Below are 12,767 nucleotides of genomic sequence, written 5' to 3' on the forward strand. Positions count from 1 at the left end.
TTTCTCCAATACCTGGAGACTATAATAATTGAAGATTTATTATGTACACTAATCAAATACTTACATGGTGGATAACGAGCAACAATTTTTTAATATATAAGTACCTGTCACAAACCTTACACACTTGACCCTTTAAGAAATATTATCCGAGAAGAATATGCCATGAAAATTCAAATATCATATCTCTCTTTGGATTTGAACCATTCTCTAGAAAACAGAGGAAATAAAAGAAGTTTTAAACTCGGGTAATTAAGTGCTTTATCTACTATGCTACACTTTAGTGTTAGAACGTGACGATGAGTATTATTTGGCTTTAAGGTATTAAATTAATTGTTATTACTATGAGCGATTGATATTGGAAGTAGCAATAAACGTTACAGCAGGAGACAACAAAACCTTCAAAATTTGCAGACTGTAATTTCTAAAGATTTTTTGTTAAAACTTTAATTAAGAATAGAAAGTTCCGTGAGAAACTTAAAAGAAGGGGGAGAAAGATGATTTTGGAATACATTTTATTCTCTAGAAATAATGTTAAATCATCAATTAAATGTTACTTAATTCATAATTTTAATGTATAGACATAACATCTCCTCTCGCTATGCATCACACATGAACTCTTTTATTTTGGGAAATAGGGATGGCTACATTGTGCTAGCCTTAACTCTTCATTTTGTTAAATCAAAATAATTAATTGTGGAGACCTAAGAGGTCACATCAATTTATTGAGGAAGAAAATATAGCACATCAATGATTTTTGTTGTGTCACTTCCTATTGTGTTAATCTTTTTCATCTTTCACACCTTTTATTTGACTTTATTTTCCAAATACTGCAAGTTGAACCCATCTACGCAATCAGCTGGTCCGCCCTAAGGACCTATACTCATGATTAATCGATATTGCCACAAGTTTCATATTAGCTGCTCCTTCGTTGCAAAATATTTATCATCCTTATTAAAAATATATATTTTAAAATATTTATTATTTTAGAAAATCAAGATAAATTTTTTAAAAAAAAATCCATTTTACCTTAGTAGTAGGTGTTTTTAATTAAGACTACAAACACCTCAATTATAGCATATAAATAAATTAAATGTTCAATGAAGAGAGATTACAATTTAAGGAATAAATAAGGATAAAATAGTCAACCACCCTCTATTATTTTTTTAAAAGGGGCATATAAATGAAAAACACGATAAGTATTTAGAGACGTAGGGAGTATTGAATATGATGACATCGTATCACCAGTGCTATCTTTACATGCCATCCCATACACCGTCAAATGCTGGGCCAAGTTTTTAAAATTTACTTATTTTGAAAAGTTTTTGTCTAAAAGTATTTTTTGAAATAACAAAGTAACAATTTGTGTTTGATTAATCAATTTTAAAAGTACTTTTGTCCATATTAAAGCAACAATACGTTTTTTATCAAGGTTCCAAAAGTGCTTCCGGAGGAAAAAAAATATTCTCTGTTTCAATTTATGTGAACATATTTCCTTATTAGTCCGTGCCAAAAAGAATGATCTTTTTCTATATTTGGAAATAATTTATCTTTATGCAATTTATAATCACACAAAATATATGTGACTCATTTAATATCACAAGTTTAGAAGTCTGTTTTTCTTTCTTAAACTTCGTGCACATTCAAAGACATAAATTGAAGAGGGAGTACTATTTTTCGGCTTTGGAAAAATAACTTTTGATACTACTCATTTTTTTTTTTTTTTTTAAAGATTGGTCAAACAATTCAACTTTCTAAAATAAACTCATTTAAAAAAATATTTTTAGCTTTTCAGAAGCTTGACCACAAAAAAATCATATCCTCCGTTTCAAATCAAATGTTGAATTACGTTATATACGCTACCCGCGTCAATACATGTGGTGTGGCAATGCTGCATCCCCTCCCCTTGACATCTTACCACCATATGACCTAATTATAATATATAGCTCATGTGTTCTATTTCAGAGTTTTATTCTTGTGCTAAACTTTTTCTATTGTAGCTATAAACATAGCATATATATATATTGGTTAGCCTACGATGTAACAATTAATAAGGTACCTAACTTCTTTATTTTCTTGTACCAGAAGTCTCTGTGCTGTATCATTATAATGATAATGCACGACTTAACTATAACTAGGCGTTCCCTACAAGAAAAGGAAAGATTTTTTTTTTAAGTTCTTCCCACTATTTATCCCCCTCCACATATAAAAAATTTAAGATAAAAATCTATTATGTGTCCCTAGGAAATCTCTATGTGACCCAAAGTTTTGTCTTCTTATAATTAACTATGCCAGCTGATTATATTAACAGTAATGATGATGCAGCAACCTTGACAATAAGAATAAGAGTAATATTATAAATAGTCAAAAGTATATTAATCATTCAGATGGTTACGATAATAGAAAAACAAGGTTAATATAGATGATTATATCACGTACATTAAGTGGTTTGCACTGGTGAGTTCTTGACTTCTTTCAATAGTGTAACAATCAAAAAAATATTGTTACAATAATATTCATATAAAATTGAGTGAAATTTTTGTTATTAAACTGTATTGCAAAAACGTTGAAACAGTAAAAAATAATTTCAGAAAACAGAAACTGGACAGATTCTGGAAAAGTAAGAACAGTCTCTGAAAAAAATTTAAGAATGAAAATCGAGCCCACTAAATGCACAGTGTGTCCTTAAGGAAATTATTCCCCTCAAGTACCCGAGGTTAATGGAATATATCCTCCCAGGATAGAACGATCTTACTCACCGGTGTATCGGTACCTAAAACAACGGTGTCAGCGAACCACTCAATGACAGCAAACTACACTGGAATTTATTTGTGCAGAAGAAGAAGAAGTTTTGAAGTTCAGAAAATTAGTAAGGAAAATTCTGAGGAATCAAATGAATTTATAGCCATGGAAGCACTGTTTCTGAAGGTTCGCAACCCTTCAGAACAGTCACTTTAAAAATGGTGGGAAATTTAAATAAAATTTGGGAAAGAATCGGGTAGGATTGGATAAGTTAATTAATTAATTAATTAATAATTAATTAAATAATTAAAATTAAAGAAAATTTGGTCCAAAAAGATTATCAATCAATCAGATCATTTGACCAAATCCAAATCCAAAGCTGAAGCTGAAGCCGAAGCCGAAGCCGAGCCGAGCGACGACGGCTCGAGGGGAGACCCTCTTCTTAACCCTTTAGCAACAAGAAGGAGTACTTTTACTTTTAAGTAGGAGAACTTTTCTTTCCACTACCAATGAGGAACAAATGCTCATTTCATAAAGCAAGAGGAACAATTCATTTTCCCTCAACTTCTTTTCCCTCCATTTCCCATTCAATCTATCAATTAAACCCAACATTCCCCCGCATAAATGGGGAATGGCTATAAGATAAAGGAATGCACGGACAAGTGTGTAATTTACAAGCAAGGATTAATTGCATCTGGATAAGTAGGTTTCCCTTTGAACTTTCCGTAGTGAACATATGTCGAATATACTCGATCAATCGGTAGATTTGATATCTTTGAACCGTCGAGCGGATATACTCGGTCAATCGGTAGATTTGATATCTTTGAACCGTCGAGCTTTGGTGTATACCTAGACAACCACATGCCACACAATCAATCCTTTACCGTCAATGGTTCTTACGGTTGTGTTCGTTTCAGCCATGAACACCTTCTGGTTTCATGAGTGTATAGAGAATGGGCTTTTTACGATCATCCTCTTTGAAGCGGCTTACACTTCACACTCACATAGGTGATTCCTAAACGTGTTATCGCGTAGATACACTATTTGGTCAAACCTGCCAAACTGAGAAACCATTAAAAAACTTAAGTGCCAAACTTAGAAACCATTAAAAAACTTAAGCTTTATTAACTCGTTAAAAAGCCTTAACGTTTTATCCTTGTTCCTGAACATTGTCTTCATCACGAGAATGGATTGAGTTATTTGACAATGCCGAACCGTCAATCACAACTTTGTTTGATCTCCTTGAACCTAGCTCTTGGGATCTCCAGTCTGCTAGGTAGAGTTACTGCCATGATGACTTGTCCTTAGCCTTAAACCCATTCCCTTAGATGATCTTTCAACCGCCTCTCCATTTAGGCCTTTTGTAAGTGGATCCGACACATTATCTCTATACTTTACATAGTCAATAGTGATAATTCCACTAGAGAGTAGTTGTCTCACGGCATTATGTCTCCGTCGTTTATGACGAGATTTTCCGTTGTACATAACGCTCCCTGCCCTACCTATTGCTGCTTGATTATCACAATGTATGCATATAGGTCCCAGAGGCTTGGGCCAGAATGGAATAACTTCTAAGAAATTCCAGAGCCATTCAGCTTCTTCACCGGCCTTGTCTAAAGCTATAAACTCAGATTCCATCGTAGAACGAGCGATGCACGTCTGTTTGGATGATTTTCAAGACACTGCTCCACCCCTAATTGTGAAAACATATCCACTCATGGATTTAACTTCAAATGATTCGGTGATCCAATTTGCATCACTATATCCCTCGATCACGGCGGGATATTTGTTATAATGCAAAGCATAGTCTTGGGTATGCTTCAGATACCCCAAAATTCGTTTCATTGCCATCCAGTGAGTTTGATTGGGATTATTTGTAAATAGACTTAATTTACTAATAGCACATGTTATATCTGGTCGCGTACAATTCATGATATACATCAAACTTTCCAACACTCTTGCATAATCCAATTGTGAGTCACTTTCACCTTCATTCTTCTGAAATGTATAGCTCACGTCAATTGGAGTCTTGGCAACATTGAAATTCAAATACTTAAACTTGTCAAGTACTCTTTCAATATAATGAGACTGCGATAGTGCTAGACTTTGTGGAGTTTTATGAATTCTGATGCCTAAGATCAAATCAGTAACTCCTAAGTCCTTTATATCAAATTTGCTTGCCAGCATGCACTTAGTAGCATTTATATCGGCAATATCTTTACTCATTGTCAACGTGTCATCAACATATAAACAAATAATGACTTCATGATTTGCAGTGTTTTTAATGTAAACACATTTGTCACACTCGTTGATCTTAAATCCATTTGCCAACATTGTTTGGTCAAATTTAGCATGCCATTGTTTGGGTGCTTGTTTTAGTCCATAAAGCGACTTAACAAGTTTGCACACTTTCCCTTCTTTACCAGAAATCACAAATCCCTCAGGTTGTTCCATGTAAATTTCTTCCTCCAACTATCCATTTAAGAAAGCTGTCTTAACATCCATTTGATGGATTTCAAGACCATGTATGGCCGCCAGTTCCACTAACGCCCGAATAGATGTTATCCTTGTTACCGGCGAGTATGTGTCAAAGTAATCAAGGCCTTCTTTTTGGCTATAACCTTTTACCACAAGTCTTGCCTTATATTTGTCAATAGTGCCATCAGCTTTCATTTTTATTTTAAAAATCCACTTTGATCCTAAAGGTTTATTTCCAGGAGGAAGATCAACTACTTCCCATGTATAGTTGTTCAAAATTGATTCAATCTCACTATTGACTGCCTCTTTCCAAAATGCTGAATCAGAAGAAGACATCGCTGCTTTAAATGTTTGAGGCTCATTTTCAAGCAAGAATGTCACAAAATCTAGTCCAAAGGAAGTAGATGTCCTTTGACGTTTGCTACGCCTTGGATCCTCTTCACTTGGTGTACTTTTATTTGGTTCTTCCCGCGGTCGTTTAGATCTTTCTCTTGACGACTCATATTCAATTTTATACGGATAAATATTTTCAAAGAATTCAGCATTATCTGATTCAATTACCGCATTTACATGAATTTCGGGATTGTCGGATTTGTGAACCAAAAACCGACAAGCTTTGTTGTTTGTAGCATATCCAATAAAAACACAATCCACGGTTTTTGGTCCGATTTTTACCCTTTTGGGTAAAGGAACTTGTACCTTTGCTAAACACCCCCACACTTTGAAATATTTCAAGTTGGGTTTTCTTCCTTTCCATAGTTCATATGGAATAGAATGTGTTTTGCTGTGGGGCACCCTGTTAAGTATTAGGTTAGTTGTAAGGATAGCTTCCCCCCACAAGCTCTGCGGTAAACCGGAACTTATTAGTAAAGCATTCATTATTTCCTTTAATGTTTGGTTTTTTCTTTTCGCAATTCCATTTGATTGTGGTGTGTAAAGGGCAGTAGTTTGATGAATAATTCCTTATTCTAAACATATCTCTGCAAAAGGAGATTCGTATTCTCCACCCCTATCACTTCTAATCATTTTTATCTTTTTATTCAATTGATTTTCCACTTCGTTCTTGTATTGTTTAAATGCACCAATTGCTTCATCCTTACTATTAAGCAAATACATATAACAATATCGAGTGCAATCGTCAATAAAAGTTATAAAATACTTTTTTCCACCGCGAGATGGTATTGACTTCATATCACATATATCTGTGTGGATTAAGTCTGAAGGATTTGAACTCCTATCAATAGACTTATATGGATGTTTAACAAACTTAGATTCAATACAGATTTCACATTTTGATTTATTACACTCGAATTTAGGCAATACTTCTAAATTAATCAATTTTCGCAAGGTTTTGTAGTTGACATGTCCTAAACGAACATGCCATAAATCATTTGACTCCAATAAGTAAGACGAAGCGGAATTCTTATTAATACTGTCAACAACCATTACATTGAGTTTGAAAAGGCCCTCGGTGAGGTAGCCCTTTCCTATGAACATATCATTCTTACTTATTACAATTTTCTCACTAACCAGCACACACTTAAACCCGTTTTTGACAAGTAGTCCGGCTGAAACTAAATTCTTCCTAATTGTTAGAACGTGTAGAATGTTGTTGAGAGTTAGCACCTTGCCGGAAGTCATCTTCAGAAGTATCTTCCCATATCCTTTAACCTTGGCTGTTGTAGTATTTCCCATAAACAGATCCTCTTCGGGTCCAGCGGGAGCGTAGGTTGCAAATGCTTCTTTTACAGCGCAAACATGTTGAGTGGCACCAGAATCAAGCCACCACTCCTTTGGGTTTCCAGCCAAATTGCACTCTGATAGCATTGCACACAGATCATCCATGTCATCATTCTTTTCCACCATATTGGCTTGTCCCTTTCCTTTGTCCTTTTTCGGGAGACGACAATCTGGGGCTTTGTGGCCAGCTTTCCCACAATTATAGCAGTTTCCCTTGAACTCTTTCTTGGCTTGCTCATTCTTTTGTCCGGTGGACTTCTTTCTTTTCTTACTTTTTGGGGCAGCTTCTTCAACGATATTCGCTCCCATAACCGTTGAATTCCCACGCGACTTCTTCTCGGATGTTTTGTTATCTTCCTCAATCTTGAGACGAATCACAAGATCTTCCAACTTCATTTCCTTGCGCTTGTGCTTTAGATAATTTTTGAAATCTCTCCACGAAGGAGGCAACTTTTCAATCATTGCAGCCACTTGAAATACTTCGTTAACTACCATGCCTTCAACAATAAGGTCATGAAAAATAAGTTGAAGCTCTTGAACTTAGGTTCCAACGGTTCTTCTATCTATCATTTTATAGTCTAGAAACTTGGCAACCACAAATTTTTTCAACCATGCGTCTTCAGTCTTATACTTCTTCTCAAGTGCATCCCACAATTCTTTAGAAGTTTTCATAACACTATAGATATTGTACAAATCATCCTCCAAAGCACTTAGGATGTAACCCTTGCATAGAAAATCTGCCTGTTTCCACGCCTCAGCAATCATAAATTTTTCATTGGCTGGCATATCAGCAGCAGGCACAGGAGGGTCTTCGTTGGTGAACTTCTGCATACCAAGAGTGATAAGCCAAAAGAACACCCTTTGCTGCCATTCTTTGAAGTTGGCTCCAAAAAATTTCCCCGGTTTTTCCGCCGGTGGCACAGCAGTTCGGCTTGTTGCCGCAACAGTCGCAGAAGTAGTAGCGTTTTCAATTGCCATTTCTTTTCACTGTTAAAATAGACAAACTGTCTGAATACTCAGAATAGCAAACTTTTTACAACAGCAACGATGAAGTTTTTATGTTCTTCAAATCGTTGTACAAGTATGAACTTTAATATTCCAACGAAGTTTTTATGTCTTCAAGTCAGAATACGAAATTTCATACGGAGTAGAAAACCACACATGTTTTATTCTCCAAAACAGAATACAGATTAATATATAAAATATAATTTCCTTAATATTGTTATTAAACTGTATTTCAAAAACGTTGAAATAGTAAAAAATAATTTCTGAAAACAAAAAACAGAAACTGGACAGATTCTGGAAAAGTAAGAACAGTCTCTGAAAAAATTTTAAGAATGAAAATCGAGCCCACTGAATGCACAGTGTGTCCTTAAGGAAATTATTCCCCTCAAGTACCCGAGGTTAATGGAATATATCCTCCCAGGATAGAACGATCTTACTCACTGGTGTATCGGTACCTAAAACAACGGTGTCAGCGAACAACTCAACGACAGTAAATTACACTGAAATTTATTTGTGCAGAAGAAGAAGAAGTTTTGAAGTTCAGAAAATTCGTAAGGAAAATTCTGAGGAATCAAACGAATTTATAGCCATGGAAGTACTGTTTCTAAAGGTTTGCAACCCTTCAGAACAGTCACTTTAAAAACGGTGGTAAATTTAAATAAACTTTGGGAAAGAACCGGGTCGCGGGTCAGACACACGGATCTGGGTCACTAACGAGTAGGATTGGATAAGTTAATTAATTAAAATTAAAGAAAATTTGATCCAAAAAGATTATCAATCAATCTGATCCGAAGCCGAAGCCGAAGCCGAAGCCGAAGCCGAGCGACGACGACGGCGCGAGGGGAGACCCTCTTCTTAACCCTTTAGCAACAAGAAGGAGTACTTCTACTTTTAAGTAGGAAAACTTTTCTTCCACTACCAATAAGGAAAAAATGCTCATTTCATAAAGCAAGAAGAACAACTCATTTTCCTCAACTTCTTTTCCCTCGATTTCTCATTTAATCTATCAATTAAACCTAACAATTTTTGTTACAAAAATAATTTAGTGAAGAAAACCTTGTCTACATTTTAATGAGTAAACGCGACACGTTTGCTCCCACTATCGCCCAAATAGTTTTTATTTTGTCCTATTGGAAAATAGTGACGGTACAAATTCAATCATGATAAGTATTTTGTCTACGCCTAAATCCTACTTTAAGTTAAATCAAAACTATTAATTGTGGGATGGGACCTAAGAGTTCAATTTAATTTGAGAAGAACGTACGAGACCACATCATGATTTTTCTTGTGACCTTTCCTGTTATAGTAATACTCTATTCTTTCACAACATTTGTCTATTTCCTCCCTCATATTCCAGACCTGGCAAATTTCAGCAGCTCTGCCTTCCAATAGTAGTAGTGTTGTTTTTTCCGTTTTAATTTATGTGATATATAATTATTTAGTTTTTTTTTTTAATATTTAGTGAGTATTTTTTTCTGTCTCAAGTTAACTTTACGAGATAATTTATAACAACAACATATGCAGTATAATTCACAAGTGAGGTCTAGATAGCATAGTGTGTACATAGACTTTACTTCTACCTTGGGAAGATAGAGAAGTTGTTTTCGGGAGACTCTCGGCTCATAGCAAGAAGAAAATAGGCAGTAGCCACAATTATAAAAAGATTTACAGTCCCACAATTAAGTAGAACTTATTTTAGAGCCTGTTTGGATGAGCTTATGCCTATAAGCTGTTTGCAGCTTATAAGCTAAAAAAAATAAGTTGGGACAGTCTAACTTATTTTTTTTTGGCTTATAAGCTGTTTTCAGCTTATAAGCTGCTTTAGATAAGCTAAGTCAAATGGGCCCAATTATTTTTTTGAGCTTATTTTAAGCACAAAATGATTTTAAGCTAGCCAGCCAAACATTCAAAAAAGCTGAAAACAGCTTATAAGCAACTTATAAGTCAATCCAAACAGACTCTTAAATCATAAATTTCAAATGTCTTTCTTTCTTTTCTTAAAATACATTCCTAGTCAAATGGCACCACATATATTAGACAAAGAAGTAATAATTTAACTGATAGTTTTTTTATTTTTTATTTTATAAGATAATTAATAATCAAACAAATATTATAACTTTTTTAGATCAGAAAATTTAGCTGATAGTTTTTTTTATTTATTTATTTTATAATATAATTGATAATCAAACAAATATTATTACTTTTTTAGATCAGAAATTTTAAAAAATGAACATTTCTTTTTAAAATTTTATACCTAAGGTAAAAACATCTCATAAATTTGGACGGAGGAGGAGGACTAATACTCCCACGTGTTTCACACCAGACTTTGGTTAGGACTTGTCACCACAGCCTAGTGTTATCACTCTTATCACCAAATGCTATCTTCAATGGTCCACCTCCAAATTAATTCCAATCCACCTTTGCCACGTATTTTTTAGGGACCGTTTGGTACGCGAATTAAATTATTTCGGGATTATAATTTTGGGATTGTATTTTCAGGGCTAATTTTTCCCATCTAGAAGGAAAATAATTCCATGTTTGGCGAGATAAGGTGGAATATTCAAGAATTAAGTTTTTTATTTTATACTATAGTTGGTAGAAGATATAAATTTATCCCGTATCCCGTCCTGCGTACCCAACGACCCCTTAAGCCCCTCTTATTAATTCCATCTACTATTTTTACCTAGAATTTACTACCTTAACTTATTTATACCAAGGGATCGGTTGGTTATAATAATATAAAAAAAATCATATACCGCGTAAGTTGAACCATTTTTTTTAGTTGGTTCCATATCATCAACAACATATGCTAGTTTCATACTGAATCTAACGGCTTGGGCGTAGTCATATATTTCCCAAGGAAATGCTTACTATCTTCCTGCAAAATATAATTTGGTATTTGGTGAATGGAGAAACTTGAAGACACAACATTTATAATAATAGTGTCTCGTATGATATGATCCTAAATGGCACAAATGGCACAAGGATGCTTAGAAGGACGTGGGATGTTTGAATGATTACATGAGAAGAGATTGTGGAGGGTTCTACACCAACTGGCTAAAAGCGCAAAGAGCTAAAAGTGTAAATTGCTGCTATAAGATGCAAATCATGGCCAAGATCCTATATTCAAAGACTAAGGATGTAATTTGGGCTACAATTGCAAGACAATTGGTGTTTGGAAGATGAAGATCCCGGATTGGGCTATTTTTGCAAAGAGCCACTTTAGGGCCTTTGTTGTAAGAGATTTTAGCATAAATAAGACACTTAGTTTTTCATTTCATTTAGTTAGCTTATGCATTATGATGAGATGAATACTCTTGTTGAGTGATAGATTATTTAGCTAGGATTAGCTTTAGTTGGTAATAGATAATTATGGATTCCATTGTTGGTTTTGAACCTCATTTCCATTGATTTTCAATTAGAGTTGCTCATTTGTGGATTCAATTGATTAACTCTTGTCTTTAATTTCAAATAGTATAGGTTCTCTTAGGTTGAATTCAATTGGGAGGAGTTGGATTTCATATATCCAAGTTTGCCCATAAATTCAATCCTGATTTGGTCTTGCTTCTATCCCTCTTTTCTCATCCCCTTTCTTCAATTCTCATCTCCCAATTTCTTGTTATTTTAGTTTCCGCGTATTTGTTGTTTGAATCCGTGTCTTCTACAAGCTGTATCTTATCATTGTAGTAGTGTTGCGACAGTAATTAATTTGGTACTTACTGATACATTAGTTTCTAGTTTTACTGCATAACTCATCCAATCTTATTTAATATCTTTAGTACTTATGATACTCCCTCCGCACTGTATTACTTGTCCACTTTCTTTTTTGCACTCCCCTTAAAAAATTATAGATAAAAGGTGTATTTTTACTATCTTACTTTTATTTCTTTCCAATAAATTGCACTCTAATCAATATTAATTATTTTAAAAAACACTTAACACTAAGGGTAACATGAAAATGACTTAATTAATTCTATCTTGATTTTAAAAATGGACAAGTTATTTGGGATAGTTACTTTAGTAATGTGGAGAATTAATGCGGGGCGGAGGGAGTATCAAAGAAGGTGCCCATTTCATTTTCAATTGGTATATTCTCCGAGATTTAAAATAAAAAATAAAAAAAATCCATAAGTTGCAGGCCACTTTTTTTAGTTTAGTGTGGCTGTATGGGAACATAACTTGGGTGGGAGCCTAGGTAGTTAAATTATAATTTCAAAGTTTGGTGAAACCTAGACACTCACTTGCCACTACAGGAAATATATATCACATCTTATTTATGAAAGACGAAATTAATACCTAAACCTAGATGTCCACTTGCTTCTAAAGGAAAGATAATCATAAGTCGTACATTGTAGGAAAACTAAGTGTGTACAGATGTAGAATAATATCAACTAGGCCACGATGTCCACGGCTTACAATGTCACTCAAGTACATTAATAACAATATTTTAAGATAATTATTGATGGAAAGTGCAATTATTTGTATTTCTTCTGTACAGTACTTGAATCGAGTATTTTTAATAGCCTCGAAAAGAAAGAATTTCGAGGAGGTTAAGATGCCAAATTAAGAATACAGAAAGGCACGCCATTTCATCATATAGTTGAATCAGAAACATCAACCCAAATATCACAACAACTCCATTTCAATTTAATTGTCTTATAATTTTTTTTAGTTTGTTTAAAAGAATATCTCTTTCTATATTTTATAATTCTTTAATTTCAACATTCTACATAGCATGTTTAAGACTACGGGATTCAAAAAATATTTTGATACATTACATACATCTTTAATTTAATGTCATAAAA

Source organism: Lycium barbarum, chromosome 1, assembly GCF_019175385.1.
Source record: "Lycium barbarum isolate Lr01 chromosome 1, ASM1917538v2, whole genome shotgun sequence".
Taxonomy (NCBI): Eukaryota; Viridiplantae; Streptophyta; class Magnoliopsida; order Solanales; family Solanaceae; genus Lycium; species Lycium barbarum.